The sequence below is a fragment of the Triturus cristatus genome, chromosome 2_1, assembly GCF_964204655.1.
Source record: "Triturus cristatus chromosome 2_1, aTriCri1.1, whole genome shotgun sequence".
In the NCBI taxonomy this organism is placed as follows: Eukaryota; Metazoa; Chordata; class Amphibia; order Caudata; family Salamandridae; genus Triturus; species Triturus cristatus.
Window position 1 is genome coordinate 132,938,249 of NC_140581.1, and position 18,966 is coordinate 132,957,214.

Here is an 18,966-nt window from a genome sequence, read left to right on the forward strand (position 1 = left end):
TGTTATGATCTTGAAAGTTGTAGCAGTGCACAATTCTCTAAAAAGGGGGCTTCCAGGTTTTTGCCTTCACTTGAAAGCTCATATCACAAAAATAGGACATTGCGGTGAGCTATCTTTGATTTTTTAAATTTAAACTTGTAGCCCTCAAATAATTGTGCTTACTCTGGTCAAGTGTTCCTCTAATTCATCATCCATCAGATAAATATCATCTACATAGGATAAAGCTTCTTAATCCAAATTCTGTAGTAACTCTGTTACCCTCCCTGAGAATAACCCAGGGCTATTCCTATACCCTTGGGGGAGTTGACAAAATTGATGCTGAGACCCTAGCGCTGGGAAGGCTGTCAAATATCTGCTTTCAGGAGCTATGTTTTGGCAGAAAAATCCATTCGAGATATCTAAAGTTGTTTTGTATTTTTTTCGCACAATGTTATTCATTAATGTGGCACTATGTGCATTCTGAACTGCAAATGCTTATGTGCATGAGTTTAAGTGTCTGTAGTAAAAAACAAGACAATATTAATTGTCGTGTTTCATTACGGGAAACAAAGGATTATTCATTGATGAGGTGCATGATTCAATTACACCTTGGTATTCAAGTTAATCTAAGATCTCCTTGACCTGTTTTTAGCTTCTTGTTTTATGGGATACTGTCTTTGTGTAGTTGGTTTGGTTTTATTGGATTAGCGTGGTGAGGTGACTCTTTATCCCACCCTATGTGGTTGTGGTATAATGCTGGAGCAAGGGCCACTGCCCACATGTATGTCTTAGGTGTGCAGGGACTAGGTCGGAGAAAGCTGGAAAAATTACAGTTTCCCTCTTTGGGCATCCCATTACAATAGTAGGCCAATCTTTTTCCGCTAATAGGATGTCATAGCCCAAAGTCAGATTTTCCCAAAAGAGACCCTTAACTTGCCACGGCTTGTCCCCCTCCATTTGAAGTGTTATTTCATGTAACTTGTATGGGACACTTACCTTAGTGTCTGGTTTTTCCACCATGATATTCTCACTCCACTCCACTGTCACCAGAAATTCCATCAGGTTGCGGCGAGCTATTGTTACCTCTGCTGCGCTGTCTAACATCGTCAGAGCCCATTCCCCGTTCAGTAGCTGAGTCCTCAGAATTCTGGGCATGTCTAACTTTGAGACCTGCTACCTTCTTCTTTTTAAATTGAGGTTTTGCTTTAGGTTTTTCTTCTTTCTTTGAAGCATAGTCTGAAGTGCGTTGCTTGTCTCTGGACTTTGTACGCTCTTCTTGTCTTTGCTCTGACCGTCCTTCCATCTCAGAGTTTTTTAATGAACCATGAAAGGAACGAGAAGAACGAGTATCAGTATCCTGATATCTGTCAGGTTTTTTATTGTTATCTCTATTCCTAAGATTATATCTCTTTTCTGTGGGCTCCTGCTGAGGAGACTGTCTCCTGGAGGGAGATCTGTTCTTTTGCTGTTTATTATTGTCCCATTTCTTCTTTGCAGAAACAGATGTTTGCTTTACCTGTTCTTTATCTGAACTTCCCATTAGTTGGGGGTTTACAGGTCTAGCTCCCAGGCTGTCTCTACCTAACTCTGCATAAGCAGTTTCAATTATTTTAGGTGGTTCTGTCTCCTGTTGTAATGGAGTGAACTCTCTCAGTTGTCGGGGTATTGCCACTGATGCTGCTTCTCTTTTAATATTTGCCAATATTATCCCAGATATCTGGGCAAAGTTATTTACCAACTTTACCCCCAGTATTACCGTCAAAGATGGGATACCATGTGTCCTGGTATATATTGCAGCGAAAATATACACCAAGAAGTACAATCCTCTATTGAGGGAGATATCCCCATTGGCAAGCAAATAGTAAGTATTCTATGCTTTTTTGGGCTATCCAGAAGGGCATTTGTTCACGTTTTGTGGGCATTTTACCCCTCACTGTGCGTTGTGTCTGTGGTGTAAATGTTGTTGTGGGAGTTTGGACTGGTCGTGGCTGTTCAGCCGGGGTTGGCTGAAGTGTTATTGTTCTCAGCACAAACTGTGTCAAGTCTTATTAATTCTTTATGCTATATAAGTAAGTCTCCTCCTGGCATTGTGTCAATGTCAGGATGTGGTGTGTATGCCGCTAAAACTGGTCATGTTGATCCATCTCGTCCGAGCGGACCGAGTCTTACTCTATTTCTCTTTTGGGGGAGGGCGCCTTTAAACCAGTAGAGGTGTTCTTCATAAGTGAGTGGAATTTCAATGTCCTCATATGGACTGTACTCATTTGGTATTTCATCTTCTACAAAGTAGTGAAATGTTCTAGTTTGTGCATTCGCCTGCGGGAATTTAAACCATGAATAGAATACCTCTGTTCTATATGATTTGTGTGCCTCAATCACGAAAGTCACCTGTCCCCCCCCTCTAATTGTAACACTATATGCTACTATTTTTAGGGTGACGGCATTTCTAACATTATCTGCAATATATATTGCATCTGCATCGTCTTCTTCGGCTGATAAGTTTAGTACATTTCCTTCATCTATGTGTCTCTGTTCAGTCATTACTTTTAGAAATGAGAGCGTTTAAAGGGAACTGACATAAGGTGTTATGCACAATTGGGAACATGGTGTCCTTCAAGCTTGATGAAACCAAAGGCCAATACATAGGAATTTTCCTACTCAGCGGGGGTGGATTTGTTCCCTCCCACTCCAGACATCTCTGGGGAAATGTGAGTAGGGGTCTCTGAGAACAGCACAACTGAACTACTCAGATTTGACTGTTAAATAAGTGGCAATACCAATGTTGGCGGCGCCATGTCGTGTAGTTCCTATAAGACCTATATATGATCTGTGCGTTTAGGCAAAACACACTGTGGGACTGGTGTCCAGACTGATGCTAGACACCCCCACCGGGTATGTTGGCCTGTGTACCAGCTAACTCGCAATGCCACTATAACCTCCTTTTACCAAGGAGAGAATAGTTCTTGGCAACCAACGAACGTGACAACCCTGATCCCTCAGGACCGTAGAAACATAACTTACTTTTCGCTCAGTCACTTGTTCTCAGAGAAATACACAGAATAGACTGTTGAGATGTTTTCAATAAGTATTTATTGAACAGTCGTTATTCAAGTGTAAAATAAGTGTACTGAAATCACCAGTAGACATTAGGATTTCTAAATGAGTAGCAGCAGTAAGAAAGTAAACAGATTGTAGGTTTCTACCATTTTGCTAAAATCATAAATATATGCAGGTATATAAAATACATGGTAATAAACTGCGTACTCCTATGATGCACCCTAACTAGATGTACCTAAGTGTACCTAGCATGTGAGTAGGTGTAAAGCCAAGAATCCCTCTAGGATTAAGCCAACCCCTTTACCTGATGTTAGCCTGCGGGACCCCGTTCTGGTCTCGAGCTGGACACCCCGCGACGGATGTCAGACCACTGCAAGCTGGAGTATCTGCATGCAGGAACCTCAGCGTCTCATGTCCGTGTGTCGGCATGGAAGTCGTGATCTCCTCTTACTATCACAGCAAGATGTGATGTTTATATATCCTAAGGTATCCCCAGGGGGTTCTACCTTGCTGTGCCAGATGTCGGGAATGAACTTTATACATAGGTATTATGGAGTAGATGATGGCCCTGCTGTGATTCAGAGAAGTTAAGAATCCTCATCCATAATTCTTGAGACCAGTGTTCAGGGAAAGCCCTAAGTACTGTGTAGTATTGTAACTAGGTAAATGGTCAGTCACTCCAATCCGTTATGTATGTAATATAGGACAGAATGTAGGTGAAGGGTCATGATGTTATCCAGACCTATATGGGGTTCCCTATATGAAATATAACACTGGGATAGGAGATGATAGTAGCCTGTCTGCTGTATACTCTAGAATCCTCATCTTTGTAGTGAACGACTTACAAAAGGTGTTGTATGATTTGCTTTTAATTGCTGGAAAATGAAGACTGCTCTGTGGGCAAAATGCGAGGACAAAGGGGCCCAGGGATTCGCCAAGAGAAGCAGACCTGCAGTTTGGAACCTCTCCCTGTGGCTGGGTGTCTGGGAAAATCCTATAAGAGAAAGCTGCATATCTTTGAAGGAAAATCAATAATACCATTGTAACTTGATGTTGAAGACTTTAAGTATGGGCCTGAGGTAAGTGAAAAGCAGTATTTTCTACTTGAACCCATGTCGTTGTGTCCAATAAGTCTTCCATGAATGGTTGGGGTTTTGTGGAACGCCATGGAAGCTATTATAGAACCAGAATGAAACTTTCTTTGATCAGCTACATTTTACACAAGGCCATTTGTTGCAAGTGAGTGCAGCCGTAATTTTGAAGGACAGCATTTTCCCAAAAATTATTGTCTTTTAAAACCATACCTTGGGAGTGGGGCATTGATTTCTATCAGTGCAAAAAAATGAACTACTGCCATGCTCACCATCAGCTGAAATTCTCAATTAATTTGCTTCCAAACAGTACTTTTGATTCAAAAAGCATCACAATTGACTATGAGTGTTATTTTTTTTTTTTAAATGAAACAATTGGCAAGTGAGTGTGCCACACTGTGTAAAAAGAACCTATTCTTTGAGTTTGAAGTCATGAGAATGTTGTTTCACCCATATCCTTAGAGTTCCTTACACCCAACAAGGGCTCTGACCTTGAATCAGAATTTCCACCCAAGTTGTAACAAGCTCTTGTTTCATGCAAATTACCTTTACACCCAGTTTGTGATCCGGGCAAGGGTCTACGACAGACCATTTAGACCTATTGTACTCCAGTAACTCCTTTCATATGAATACTATGATGAAATATGCCTGTTCGAAAAAGTCTATTTGATATGATCTCTGGTCATGCAACTGGCAGTGCTTGCAGATTGAGTGAACATTTTCAGTTGGATATTCCATACAGCATTACTGACCTCATTCTGAACTACCCGTTATGTTGGGAAGTAATATATCACCGGGTGAATAACAATACTGCCGTATTGATATTTAGTGGGTGAGATATTACTTCCCCACTACGCTACACAATAGGGGATGAGGAAGTAATATTGCAACATTGCCCCCATTGTCATCTGCAAATCTCAGAAAGTGCTGTTTCCTAGCACATGTTCAAGCAGATTTTACCTGAAGAATATAGTGCATGGAAAAAAGAACAGTGCCCGTTGAATCAAGATTACAACAGCCATCCGATTAAAGGGCTCAGGGGCCTGATGTAGATCTTTGACAAATCATTCCTGCTGTTGTTTTTCCATTGGATTCCCCGTCCACCATGGAGGCGGTCTGCACACCCCATTTAGATGCTGGCAGGTCAATGGATGAAAGCCATCTCCGCCAGATTTGTAAACCTGCGTCAACTGCACCATAGGCAAAAGTGGCTGTCGGAGGGTGTACAGTCAGTTTGTCTGCCGGGCCAGTAACTATGTGCCTTCCCACCTATGTAACTCTGGCAGGGGACACCTGAGTTGATGGATTTGAACGGACATAAGGCTGAGACTTACCTTCTTTCTATTTCACACTTCCTTTTCCATCATGGAGCCAATCGTCCAAGTCCTGCCTTTGCTGCTGCTGCTTGAACAGGAAGCAAATCAACACCGTCATCACTGAGATCGAAGATACGCTTCTATTTTAATTTGTTACCCTTTGACTTGTCTGTTTACATCTGATCTGGACTTGTGCATGTTGAAACCTCTCTTACAAGCAATAACATACAAATGTGTAATGCATATATGTGTAAAGTTGTCATTTAAGAAATTAAAAGAAACACACCTGTTTAATTTTATTGTAATTTTAAATTTGGTGAAAATTGCCTTCATGATAATGGGCACGTACAAAAAATAGACATCAGTCCAAAAATCGAAAATTGAGCATACAGGTGTGTTAACTTAATTGATCTATTCTATAAAATCATAAACATATGCATTATTTGGGGAACAGTGCCACCCTGATTTTACTTGATGTCTTGGCGGCCTGTGATACGGTCCATCATAGAATTTTTCTTGATCGTCTGAACACATGTTGGGTGTTTCGAACTGCTTGGAAGCTGCTCAAATCTTTTTTATCTGATTGAGAGCAATCAGTGTGTCTCGGAGACTTTATATCTTCCTCTTTCTCTCTTCCATGTGGGGTCCCACAGGGATCCTCGCTTAGCCCTACGCTATTCAATCTTTATGTCACGCCTCTAGCAGATCTGATCCATTCCTTCCATTTCACCTGAAAATCATACGCAGACAACACACAAATCTTTGTCTCACTTTCTCAGGAGCAACAAGATGTAGCCACTAAGTTCTGTGACTGTATGAGAGCAAGTAAAAACAAATTATCCCTTGGATGCTACACACTAGATTCAGAGCAAGACTCTACTCCCAATTAGAACACAAGTAAGGATAAAGACATTGCTACAGCCCATGTAATAGACTCAAAAGATGTATGCTCCAAACCAGAAATTATCCATTTTTTTTAACTTTAAATATACATTTTTATATTGCAAATATTTTTAAAAAAACAACACACACTATACCTCTCAAATTCATTAAACGTTAAAAAAAAAATCCTCAAAAATCTAATACAAATTATACACTTAAGTCAACAAATACATAACATTAAGAGAGAGACAAGGGACAGACAGTGTACTTTGTCATTCAAATAAACATATCCGTTGGAACCGTTTTGTAACAAGGACCTGATACAACATGTTGTTCAGGTATCTACAGATCTAGTCACTTCCACAAATTATGTAAAATGGTGTGTCGATGAGTTTCGATGGTTTTACTGATAATATCCCATCATTTTTAAGACAAATATTATAAATCTCTGTGTTGCACTTTATGATTGCCCCCAACCTGAATCCTTATTCAAAGCTGTAGGCGCATATGATATCTGCAGCCTCCTCAAGTAAACCCAATTCCACCAAGACTCCTAATCATACAGATATCATTTCATGAAATCTGGTTAATTCTTAAATAATGCCACGTTCCTTGGACGTTCTAGCCAGAGATTAGTGGATCATGGATCAACTTAACCCCTCTATATGTTATTTTTTCTTTTTTTTATTCGAATCTCGTCACGTATATTTAAGGCTCACCATTTCAAGACATAACCATCGTCATATAAAGAAATGGAAGCTGCAACTTTTAACGAGTTCTCGTGCCTTCTCTGTCTTTGGAACCCTAGACGACGATAAAAAGGAGCCAAGACTGGTTCTCCTCTTTCCGGCGGGCATTTGGAATGCCCTTGGTGTGGTATAAGGGTCCCTCTCTCTTTTTTATCGACTGTATGAGAGCTGTCAGCCTATGGATGTCATCCATGTGTCAAATTAAATTGCACCACAACAGAGTTGCTACTATTTGGAACTCAACCCTCCTTCTGGTCCAATGACTGGTCGCAATCTGAATTAGGTTCTCTTCCATCACCAGTCAAATCAGTAAGAAATCTTGGAATTAGAATTAATACTGATCTATCTTATTCTACTCAGACAAATTATGTCTCATCTACCGCTTTCTTCACTTTCAAATTAATCAAGAGGATTCTACCTTTCATTCCTATTCGCCTGCAAAAATCTGTTGTCACATCTCTGGGTCTGTCGAACCTCGACTATTGTGATGGTCTCTACCTGAAAGTGCACAACACATCCCCAACAAACTTCTAACAGTTCAAAATGCAACCACCATGGTTCTTTTAAAACGTTCCTAATATCATTCTTCATCTTCAGCCATTCAATAGCTTCACTGGCTCCCGGTTAGAGCCAGGAACATTTTCAAGTGACTATGCACAGCCTACAAAGACTTACATGGTCAGGGCCCTGCTTTCCTATGGTCTACTTTTTCTATCTATCTCCCATCAAGATCTCTACACTCAGCCTCACTTCAACTTCTGTTGGTTCCTCCTTTTAGATATCAATCAATCAATCAATGAACTTGTAAAGCGCGCTACTGACCCGTGAGGGTCTCAAGGCGCTGAGGGAGGGGGGGTGCTGCTACTGCTCGAAGAGCCAGGTCTTGAGGAGCCTTCTGAAGGTGAGCAGGTCTTGGGTCTGCCACAGATGGGTGTGGAGGGTGTTCCAGGTCTTGGCAGCGAGGAAGGAGAAGGATCTGCCGCCGGAGGTTGTTCGTTGGATGCGCAGGACGGCGGCGAGGGCGAGGCCAGCGGAGCGGAGCTGGCGGGCCGGGGTGTAGAAGTTGAGTCTGTTGTTCAGGTAGGCTGGTCCAGTGTTCTGAAGTGCTTTGTGTACGTGGATGAGGAGCTTGAAGGTGATCCTCTTTTGACGGGGAGCCAGTGCAGGTCTCTTAGGTGGGAGTTGATGTGGCTGCGGTGGGGGACGTTGAGGATCAGTCGGGCGGAGGCATTTTGGATGCGTTGTTGTCATCGCAGGTGTTTGGCCGGGATTCCTGCGTAAAGTGCGTTGCCGTAGTCCAGCCTGCTGCTGACGAGGGCTTGGGTCACCGTTCTTCTGGTTTCAGTCAGATAAAGTTAAATAGGATGGCCGTGGATTTGTATTGGGGTGTCCAAGGCCTGGAACACTCTTCCTCTTTCCATTAAATCCCTACCCAATCTTTATGACCTCAGGAAAGGCTCTCAAAACATGGCTTTTCGCCTAGTACTAATCTTACAGCTGAAGCAGTCATTGCTTAGGTTGTTCACTCAGATAACACCAAGACACCTCATTGGTATTCAAGCGCTTCATAAAACCATATAACATAACATTACACATTATTGGGATAATTGAAATGTAATATAATGTAGAAATTGCTCTGACAAGGTGAAACATTTGGTTTACAATAACTGTTACTTCAAAACTTTAATCTATTGATATATTTATCATTTAAACATTTCCCCTTATCTAGTGCATTTCCTGTATTTTATCAAGGGCAGTCCGACTACTGCCACACTGTCGCATCAGGCAATGCATTTCGAGTGTGGTGTTCGGACTGCCACTGAACAGCTGTGACCACTGTGACCACTGTGGATAAAGGATCCCACGGCAGTCTCGCAGCACTCTGAGGCCAAATATGCTGGAGGTGCTGAAGCAGCACCACTGAGCATATTTTGAGTGGCAACACCGCCACCCTTTTCATGGTGGTGTGACCGCCATGAAAAGGGTGGCGGTGAGGTAACAAATGGGCAGCAGAGTCCCTTGTGTCATTGGGCCTGGGTGGCATGCAGGGTGGGCACATGTTGTGCATCCTGTAAATATGCACCCAGTTCCTGCATGGTATGGATTGCACCACTTGGTGCATTCCATACCTTGCAGGAACGTGCTGTGGCCGTGTCACAGTAGTGCCTGTCTAAAGGCACTCCTATGATCCTTAGACAGCCACTGTCGCCGCACCTCCCAACCATCAAGGATTACTATCGTAATCCGGCATGCAGTCTCACTCTGGGCTTGGCGGTTCTCCAGTGCAGCTCTGGCATGTGGGCCCGCAGGAGGACCACCAAACTGCAAATAAGGCCCTAAATTATATTTGTGCAAATATTATTTTAAGGTGTTGAGCATATGCGTTTAATTTCAGCACTTATGAAGAACAATAAACACACCAGTATTAACAAGGGGCAGGGGGTGAGGAGCCTGTGGTGAAGGAGACTCCAACTCTATTAGGGGGACATATTTGGTCAACTTGGGGGGAGCTAGAGGCAGGGTGGAGTTGGGTCTTGGTGATGGACAAGAATACAGGTGGTACAATTCCTGTAGGGTCCACCACCACTAGGAACTGGTCTCTTGTGGAGGCTTCTGAAAATGTTGATGAGCTGGTTGCTTCCATTCCAGTCCCCTTGCCCTCCATGCCTCTCTGTAGAACAGTGTCCATAGTCTCATCTCCTGAAACACACTGTCCAGCTGCTTCCTCGCCTTCATGGCCACAGTCACATTCATCTGCTCTGGCAAATGCTGAAAAGACATATGCAATGGTTTTATTGTATCTGTGTAAATAGAACTGATCATGAATCTTTTTCTAAAACAAGTTTTCAGATGTCACCTGCTTCAAAGCTTTTAGACTTCGGTCATTGTTATCATTATCTCATTCATGTAGGGAACATCTTCAGCAACCGTTTGGTCAAAGTTTTGTAAATTCCCATTATTGCTCCTATATCATTTATGATCTTGTCTCTTAAACAGTTCACAAAGTGAATATAAATTGGTTGAGACTTGCAATGTTGTACCAATATTTGTAGAATCTGAAAACCTGCTCTCTTTCTTTGGGCCTTTCACAATGGTAAAAATGACTTCAAGTAACTTAAATATTTTTCAAATGTCAAAAATATTAACTGGAATCAGTGCTGAAGTTCCTTATTAATGTTTCGCACCCTATGTATTTACTTATGCTGTAAAAGAAAGTAAGAAAGCTTGTGTTTTGGGATTTGCAAATTACTTGTACAGCCTCAGAAAATGCAATGGGCTTGATACATTTCGAATCCACTTTAGTACAAAGCAAAAATATTTATACACTTGACTCCAAAATATCTTAAGTTATTTTCTGTTTGTTTTCCATTGTGAACATATTACAACAATATGCTAACTTTCACTTTAGGCAAAAATTGGTACAACATCACAGTCAATATTTTATACACTAATTCAATAACAATTTTTGATTCAACAATTAAAATGCAAATTACAATATGCAACAGATCAAGCCTTGATGCATTCTGACAATTTCAGAATGAGTCATAAGTTGTACCTGATTTTGAGTTTTCGAGTTGGTATATTCCAACATGTATGTGGCGGAACATTCCATCTGCAAAAGTTCCTTTAAGTATGCTATTTTTGTTCATCATTGATCTATCATCTGGGCATAACAGGGCATTTTAAAAATCATTTTTGAATATGTGTTACTCTGTTCTTGTCTGTTTTATAAAAATAATGTATGCCTATCAAAATCTTTTTTTTAGATACACAGGCTTACATGCACATTTATGAAGGAATAAGACCTCATGCTAATCTGTTACTTTTAACATATATTAGATAGTCTTTTTGATTCAAAACATATTTGTGAGATGTTTAATGAAAAATGTAGCCATTTAATTTAAAGTTTCTAGTCAATTGGGCTCCCATGCTCACTGTTTCTTTTTTATAATTCCAACTAATCAATTTGAAGTTCGAAACATGCACTTTCTCATTTAAAACAATTATAACTTGTGGCCTGTTTGGTACAACTGTCCCTTATAACAACTAAGAAACTCATGTATATTTGTTGCTTAGACAGGCATTTGTCTACTCAAAAAGTCCTTTGGTATGGAACAGAAATATAGCGGATTCATAAACCACAAATTCATTTACAAAACACATCATCATAAACTTTGTACAAAACTTACACCTTCAAGAACTCTTCTTGTGCGTTGGGCGTGTGTCAATGTTTATGTTGATGCCATGATTTGTTGATGTAACAAACAATAGTTATGTAACATGTAAAACTCCACAAATAACTTAACCTCCTTGATACTGCTGTTGGGCTCTCAACTACCAATCAATCTGGGAATAGGCCACTGCAAGTATGCTTGTCATTATGGGGGGTCTACGTGCGGTGCACACACTTCCTATGTGGGGAGGACTGGCCGAGCAGGACTTCAGATGACTTTTTGGTCCAGCGTCGTAGATCTTCCTACCTCTGCCTGCAATGGATGCAGAACCGCTTGCTTGTAGACCCCCAGGGTCTGCACCTTCTTGGCGATGGCCTTCCAGATTGATTTATTTTGATTGGCGTTGACCTATATGGATATAGAAAATGAAAGAAAAAAGCATTGCTTTGTAACACAATTTTTAGAAATCAATCACAAGCATTATTAAAAAGATCCAACTGCATTTAAAAAAACATTTTTTAGTCCAATTAAACAAAATTGTAGTACCCTGTTGAGTACCCTTACGTGTGCTTTACAACTCTGTGGACTCAATGCTACAGATATGGGTTATTGCTGGTGGGGAGCTGCTGTGGTCTTCTTAATTTTCCCTGAACATCCGATTCTGATGAGGAGCACCCTGCACTTTCCTGGGTGAGAGGCATCTCATATTGTCACCATGACCGCTGGGAAATAAATGTCCCAGAATCCCCCATAAGCCTGTACCTGCACCTGTATTGGATTAGCGCTACTTGAGGCTCTTAGAAGCCACACTGCGCGTATGAAGACATTAAAACTCTATTGCCTCATTTCTCCCCAGACCTCTGATTTTGATGAGAAGCACCTTGCTCTTTCCTGCACCGTTGTCAGCATGGATGAGAGCCGTTGTAGACTGTGACCGCGACCGCTGAGGACTACGCGTCCTAAAATCCCCTTTGGACCTCTAACTGCACCTGTATTGGATTAACACAAATTAAGGTGCTTAGAATTCACGCTGTGTGGGACACGTGATTTACAACTCTGTGGCCTCATTGCTGGTGGGATGCAGCTGGGGTGTTCTTCATTTCACCCTGGACATCTGATTTCGATTAGGAGCAACTTGCACTTCCCTGCATGGTTGAAGACCTGGGTGAGAGCTGTCGCAAACTGAAACCCTGATTACTGGGGACTTAAACGTCTCAGAATCCCCCCTGGACCTGTAACTGCACCCGCACCTTTATTGGATTAGCACTCCTTAAGGTGCTTAGAAGCCAGGCTGTGTGGGACATATGCAGGCTGCACACAGGCAAAGCCCAGGCTAAGAGCAGGCCTGGACATGCCTGTCAGAGACTGGAGGAGGCTGGGCTGGGCCACTCCGCTAACGGCCATTAAACCAAGGTACTGTTTTTTGCCATCTCTGCCTTCTATGTGTATCACATCTCAGATAAATTAACCTTTAACCAACCCAGAGGAACTGGTTGTCAATTAGGTTGCACTGGGCTGCTACTTCCCTTGATCATTTGGTGACTTTGAACCTCACGTAATTTTCTGTGCCTTGACTGTTGATAATGGAAAAACAGAAGGCCATGGAGGGGGGCAAAAAAAAGAGTATCCTAATCTCTTGTCATGTCCTTCTCTTACTAATCCAAGCCACTGACGTTATCTAGGGCAAGATGTCTACAACACTGTAGAAAGATCTACTTCTGATCATAGAAATTCATACTGAACTACTGAAGGTTAAACCACTTGTGGATTGTGACCAGACACCCCCACGCTCAGCCTCATTTGTTCATTTTCTCTAAAGCTAATATCCATAGATCTACATACAATGGTTTGAACAACATACTATGGCTTAGGTGCAATCTGAAAGGGCTGCCATGTGTGTCAGTGAGAGTGCGGTCTTTGGGGGATGTATGAACATGTGTGCGCATGAATAGGACATATTTGTATGGGTGACTGAGAGCCTGTGTTGCATGTACGTGGTGCAGAGAGTATACCTTTCGCCATATGTGGCACCTTTACATGAATAACACAAACATACAATTTTATATATTTTAAATGGGAGAAAATTAAAGTGCAAAAAATAATCTGCAAAAAAGTTCATAGTATGGACCATTTTTCTGCACTTTAAATTTCTCTTTTAAAAAAAATAACTTTATTGGCATAAGAGGGCATCACATAGACAGTGCATATCAAAAGGTGTCCAACTATAAACATAATGCTCCCCTCCCTATTAGTCTCTGAAAGAGTAAATGAACCATATCCCTTTGCTTATTCAAACCATACATATATTAGACCCCTGCCACTGTTTAGCTAAACATGAGGAAAAAAGTCTATACATCATCTAGTTAGCACCCATGCTGAAATATAACAAGTTAAACCCCCTTCCTCTCTCTAATTTTGCTTTCATGCTTTATCAGCGTACAGATATTAAGAAAAACATTATGAGCGATTACTGGTTACTTCCAGAAGTCAAATCCTTCATTTATTTACATTTGTTCCCGCAGTCACAACCCAGGGGCGAGAGCACTAACCTGGCAGTCGCACTGTCAGATGCAGGCTCGCCCTGTGGCTCTCTCAGTTCTGACAGCATCAAGACCAGGCCACCCAATCATCTTCAAGTTTGTATCTTTCCGCACATGTCTCATTTGCACCCCCTCTGCAGTTGCCTATTCACAGACATCTTTCAACTATGTCTTATAGGTGGCGGGGTGTAGGTCTGCGCTACATGATGGCAATATGTCTCCTTGCCAGCAAAAGGCCCAATCAACAAAATTCCTACTCAATTTCTTTTTCACAGAGAATGGAAGTAATCCAAGCAGAACCATCCCCATCTTCATTGGTACATCCCACACTGAAGCCCTATTGAGACGGTCGAATATTTCCTTGCAATAGGCAGTCAAAAATGGTAAAGTCCACACCATATGGATAAAATTTGCCTCTTGGGCTTTGCATTGCAGTCATTCCCCCAAGCGGGCAGGATAAATCACCTGTAACATCTGCGGAGTAAGGTAGGTCTGATGGATAATCTTACACTGAAGGCATTTAAAACGTGCATTGGAACTAACTGTACTGACCCCTTCGTGGACTTTTGCCAATTCCTTTTCTGACATGGGTTCTTCCAACTGGGTATCTCACTTCATCTGTACAGGAAGCCCCACCAACGGCAGATCATCTCACAAAGCTCGATAAAGATGTGATATCACCCGTTGTCCCTGGGCCATATACAACATGACCGTCAACATTATAGACCTAGGAGGCTCTGCATGAAAGGACGGCCATAAATTTTGGGCGGTACTGGAAATCTTCATACATTGGAGATATTGGCCATTGCCTAAATCAAAGGAATCCATCGCCTCTGAGACAGACATCAGGGGTACTGGTAAAGAACTCCCATCTGGGTACAGCCTTGTTTCCCAGTTATCCTCGTCATTCAACCAATGAAGAGCATGCTGCAGCTAGGCTGCCATATAGTAAAACACCATGTTCCCTGCAGTGAGTCCAATCATTTAGCAATTAGAGCCCTAAAGGAGATTCATCATCAACCTGTCCAATGTGTGGAAATATTGAATGGGGATTCCATAAAAAATGTGTTGAGATAATGCCTACCAGAATGGTGTGTCGCTGCCACTGAGTGGTGGGTGGACCTCGTCTGGGACACCAGCGGATCATATAGACTTCCCCTGGAGTCTAACTAATTCCTGGCCTCCTCAGCCAAAAAGAAGAATAATGCTTTCCATTGGTGTTCAATACATGGTTTGGCCAGTAAGATATTATTTCACTGCCATGCACGTCATCCATAATTGATCTTGTAGCTTTTGGGTATAGTCAGGCTAGAAGGGGGACCTTCAAATAATATAGGTCGCCGTGTTCGAGTGGCTTGTAGGATTGCATATCTATCCCGAAAGTTGATCAGCCTTGCTTTGATTGCTCTAGGCAGGGCATCAGTCTAGGTAGGGATGCACAGGCTCTGTGTGCTCTCTCAATAGTAAAGAATTTATAGAGGCATTTGAGGGCCAGAGTATTAGTGATCCAGTCCTCTAAGAAAAATTCAACAGATTGTCCCTCCACCTTCTATTGGAATACCACAAAGCGCACATTATTCGTGTGGGGCCTCCCCTTGTAATCCTCAATGCGATCCTCTAGATGAACTGCCTGCTATTGCAGACAAATACTATGGGGCGTTTTTACCTCTTCCTGTATGGTGCTCAAATTTTGCTCTGTCGTGGTCACACATTCAGACACCTTAAAGAGATCTGCCGCAAAAAGGGAAACATCTACTGTGACAGAGTCAAGTTTGTATTGCAGTGAGCAAGTCTGCGAGGGAGGGGGCCATCTCTGCAGCCTTTGGTATTATCTTCTCACCCCGTCTGGTGCCACCTCTTGGGCCTCCCGCCCCTGAGAGACCTGGTGTGGGTAATTAAGAATTTTGTTGGTTTAGGTCATATGATTTCCCTTTTCTTTTACCATCTTAAAATCTTATAGAGCAGTAGGGGGCGCTAGGTGGCCGCCCTGATGTGAGGCTCCCATAGCCTGGCGCCGTTATCCTGCCAGTTATCCTGCCCAGATGGCAAAAATCGCCAAACAACCAGTGGCATGAAGAGCCCGAAGCCCGAGAACAAGTGACGCAAGCTTGACACGCGTCTGTTGCTGTGTGCGGACGTAATAGACATGAGCAGAAAACCCCGCTGTGCAGCCCTGAGCGGCCCAGAACTGCCGCTGGGTGTGGACACTCACGCAAGTGCTGGGGCTTCCACGTGGCACGTAGGCCTGAGCACCAGGGTGACGGCGGATGCGAAACGGTGAGTGTCTACATGCCCCATTATGAACCTTGAATAAGCGACTGCAGCAGAGCAAGAGTGCTGTTATGCCCTAGCACAGCAGACATCTGGGCATTTATGTGCGGTGCGGTACCACTGTAAGAAAGCCTTGTGGATGGCGGCTCGGCCATATGCGTGTACGCCATCTTGCTGATATTCTGAGAGATCAGTTGTAATGGATGCAATGTGAGACCAACGCCCTTTCACAGGAGTAATATCTGCAGAAAGCACAGAGACCAGCATCCAGCGAGAGGGTGGGGCTCCGAATACCCTAGACTCTCAACTAATACTTGCAGAGCGGGGACAAGGGAGGCAACCGCAGAACCTGGGACATACTGAAGAGTGGGTGAGTCTGTCTGCCAGGCATGAGGTCTACAAGTAACTAGGGCTTACACAAAACCACCTGTGGTAACTGACGCAATTGACCCGAAATTGCTCTGAAGCGCACCCGTCTAAAGGCATTGGCTGGCTGTTTCCTGGTGAACTGTATCGTCCTGCTAAGTCCTGCTAAGGCCTGGGAGCGGTCCCACGGCAGACATCACAGAGAAGGCACCTATCTTGGGAAAGTTCCAGGGAGCCCAGCACATTGTTATCCTCCTCACATGCTCCACATCCCATACGAGGTTAGCAAGCACCCAGAATGGGGAAGCCAAATGCGCCCCAACCGCGCCTCACCTTTGACGCACAGAAAAGCACTCGTCTGCAGACGGCAGAGGTGGATAGTGGTGCCGACATGCCACCGCATGAATCACAATCCTCACAGGGTGAGGATATGAAAGCACTACTACTGGAAGTCCAGCAGGGCTTTGCAAGCATCGCTGGTAAAATGGATACCCTGACTACACATATTATGGACACGGTTGTCCGTAAAATAGATGGCCATGATGCGCGCATAAAGGAAACGGAGCAGCGCATATCAGATGCCGAAGATGCAACATCCCACATCCAAAGCTCAGTCTCACAGATGGATAAACTGCTAAAGCTCATCGCTGCAAAGAACGAGGATATTGAGCGAGAAGTCTTAGGAACAACATCCGCGTGCTGGGCATACCAGAAAGTAAAAATACGGGCAAAATGGAGGAATATATCGAGAAGATGTTGCTGACAGTGGTGGAGCGGACTCTCTCTCCCCTCACTTCATAGTTGAACGGGCTCATCACTCTCTCTGCCCGAAGCCACCCCCTGGAAGCATGCCCAGACCCATCACTGCGCGTCTCCTGAATTATAGGGACAGGGATGTTGTCCTCAGGGTGGCGAGGGAGAAGAAACAATTGCACTTTGAGGGCGTACCTTTCACCATGTACCCCGATTTTACTGCTACCGTGCAAGAGGAAAGGCGCAAGTTCCTCCCTGTGAAACAAAAGCTACAACAGGCCGAAATAGACTATGCTCTCCTGTATCCTGCATGCCTCCAGGTCACGTACCAAGCTAAACCAGCGTTCTACAGGAAGCCCCAACAAGTCGAAGAATTTCTAAAACGTCTTAAAAACCAAAAGACCGTTGCAGCCACACCAGAAGGCTTGCCGAGATCGCACTCACCGCATATAGACTGATAGATAATGTGTGACATAGCTACCTGCTTTCCACTAACAAACACAGGGACTACACTGAAAAGATGCAACGGACAACTACATTACCTGATCCCATGCTAGTGGGTTACATGAACATGTTGGCGAGTTATGCCATATGAAGGGAAACAAGGACCAAATATTGCCAGGCACCCTCGTGGCCAACAAGGGGAGTTGTTGTCATCTCACTACCCCTGGATGGCAAGAGGTACCCGAGTGCCACCCAGCAGTGTTCCCCCTAAGGGAGATCCCCCTATCAGGTTCCTTCTGGTCACTGACTAGAAAAGTTGAACGTAATTTTCTGTTTTGTGGGTACAAGGGAGGAGGAGGGGCAGACGCAACTGGCATGTTTGGGATGCTTCAGTGGGAGGGGGTGGTAGGGATGTGGGTTAATGGATGTTTTGGCATGCCCTATCTACAGCTCTTTGTTGATGATTGTGACTTTCTTTTTGTCCGAATACTACTAAGTAGAGTATCGCAATGTTGCAAATATTGCTCTAAAGGGAGATATATTGGTGATACGATAGATACATCTCAGCTGAGACTCATGTCTTGGAATGTCAGAGGGTTGGGGGACCCGTGGAAGTGTAGACAGATACTGGCCTATCTGGACCATCAACAGATCAACATTGCCATGCTCCAGGAGACCCACGTTAATCTAAGCTCCCCATCACGTTTGCTAGCAAATGGGCGGAGTGTAGACTGTATTCTCTTCGTATTCCTCCTTGGCCTGAGGCACGACAATACTAATCAAAAAGCAGACACCTTTTGCGCTAGCAGGTACGATTGCAGACCACAGGGAAGGAATGCGATTGCATGGGGGCGTCTGGGCATAGACTCTGACACGTTGGTATGCTGTTATGGCCCTAATGTAGACACTCCTGACTTCTTTACCAATCTCTGGGGAAAAATTGGAAACATAGGCTCTACCCATATAATCTGGGGGGGTGACTTTAATGTAGCCCTTAACCCGGCCTTAGATAGGTCCAACACTGCATCATACCAATATAATAACTCTCAGGTGGCCGTACAGGGGATATTGGCCGAGGGGGGATTGATCGATACCTGGTGCCATACTCCCCCAAGGGCCAGGGAGGGCACACATTTCACAACATATGCTGCAACATGGGCTAGATTAGATTATTGTCTAATCACGAGAGGCTTGAGACCAGCTATTTGAGATGTCACACACCCTGCCAGACCACTTTCTGATCATTGTCCTGTGAAACTGACGCACGCCCCACCACGGTATGATAAACCCAGGCCTAGCTGGAGGCTACAGCCCACGGCGTTACTAGATGCGGTTTTTAATAT